Below are 2,085 nucleotides of genomic sequence, written 5' to 3' on the forward strand. Positions count from 1 at the left end.
TGATTTCATAGAAGTTTTGATTGTTTCCTAATATAAAGTATTAATCATAATTAATGAACTCTATTCATATTCCATAAATATTCAAATTATAGTAAATGAACTCCCATCATTTCTATAATAATCTCAATTAATTGGGTTGCAAGGGTTGTACAAATACACAAGGTTGTAAAAGAAATATACCCTATATATATATATATATATATATATGGAGGCGGGTTACGTTAAAAACCATGTAAATCAATTTCGATCAATAGAAAAATTTTGTTTTTTAATTAATTTTAATTATTAAGGGTGTAATAGTTATTTACATTGTTTTTTGATTAATATTGAAAGGTATTAAATTTTGTTAATTTTAGAAACATAAGAAAGAAAACATTTAATATGGTAGGAGTTAAATCTTTTTCTTAATTTAGTTTTTTCATAATAAATATGTTTTATTTATTTTCACGATTATATTGATTAAAAAAATGAATTTTAAAATCAGTTATTGTTTGATCTTATCAACAATTGTTGATAAAATTGTTTCAATTTTGTTTTTTGGGTAATCTTGTTCCCTTAATGGTTATGGATTTATATGGTATGGTAAATGCAGTAACTTAATAAAACGTGTTAAGATATCAAAACTTTTATGGATGAAATTGTTGCATAATTTATTAGGATACAAAATATTTTCTATTAAAAAAAGGGCACTAATTTAATGAAACTTGTTTAGATTTTGAAAATTTTATGGATGAACTTGTTGCATAATATAATTTTTTTTGGATAATCTTGTTTCCTTGTTTCTTATAAGTTCTGAAACGTAAACAATATTAAATAGTTTGACCATAAAAATGATTAATGGAAGCAAACAGTGAAACCATAAAAATGCATGCCAATAGCTGCTGTTTCATATAATGGTTCATATAATGTGTAAAGTATTATAGTTGTGAAACATGTTCATATAATGGTTATTGTAATGATTGATATGTTAATGTTAAGAAAATGGTGTGTACTTGGCAAACAGTGAAACCATTTCATAATAAGATTGAAACGAATCCATGTACTGAAAACATGAAAATGACAGATGTCTACTTTAGCAATAGGTTCATTTGTGTATTGATGAAACGGTGAAACCATTTCATTCATGAAATGTAATGGTAATTTTTTTTTTGTTTTATTGTTCAAAAGGTTTCATTATGTTAACTTGATTATAGTGTGTTTTATGTTTCAAAATTTATTACGATATAACTAATTTCATCGGTCCTTACTTTGATCTATTTTTATGATGGATATTATTTTGTTTATAATATTTGAACATAAAATGAGAATATTTTTAGCAAACCTATAATTTTCAAGTTTATTCTAACATTTTTTGTTCGAATCTTTGAAAGTATAAGATGATATATATATAGTTTTTAAAACTACGATTTTGTTTAATTATTATTAGGATATACATGATCTTGTTGACTCGGTTATATATTTGATGCTTTACATTTTTGCCCTTTTTTTAATTAAAAATATTTTTTTTATTTCCTTATATAAACTAATATAATCTTGATCATTGATCAAGAAAATGAATGATTGAGATTGGTTTATAAGTTTTTACAAATGAGGGTGATTTTCATTTGATCCCTTCTTTCTCTCTCTCTCTATATATATATATATATGTATGTATAGAGAGAGAAAGAGAGAGAGGTTTGGATTCATGTGAGACTAACCTGGTTTTTTCATGAGACCCATAAGACCATTTTTTTACACTTGAAACTTCACAACAAAATTATGTGAAGGTAAAAAGCCGAACATTCACATCAAAAACACTGTGAAGGTTGCCTTCACATCATTTTGCTATGAAGTTTCAAGTGTAAAAAAGTGGCCTCATAAAAACAGGCTGGTATTACGCGATTCTAAGTCTGTATATATATATATATATAGGGAAGGGTTCAAACGAGAACCCCTGTGATTTACGAGAACGCAAGAACAACCCAATAACCTCATATTGTGATAAAAAATAAAATTAAAAGATTTTTAAAATTAAAATTAAAATTTAAAAAGATTCAAAAAAATTTAAAATTAAAAGGGTAATAATGGAAATGATATCATCAAATC

At 24.7% G+C, this 2,085-nt stretch overlaps 1 protein-coding gene across 1 annotated transcript in view; it reads right to left on the reverse strand.

The window, feature by feature from the left end:
• Positions 1-2,085, reverse strand: part of LOC112525037 (G-type lectin S-receptor-like serine/threonine-protein kinase At4g03230) — a 39,825-nt gene that overhangs the window by 17,189 nt on the left and 20,551 nt on the right. The gene's annotated exons all lie outside the window — the stretch shown is intronic.

Source organism: Cynara cardunculus (genome assembly GCF_001531365.2).
Source record: "Cynara cardunculus var. scolymus isolate 2C chromosome LG 13, CcrdV1, whole genome shotgun sequence".
Taxonomy (NCBI): domain Eukaryota; kingdom Viridiplantae; phylum Streptophyta; class Magnoliopsida; order Asterales; family Asteraceae; genus Cynara; species Cynara cardunculus.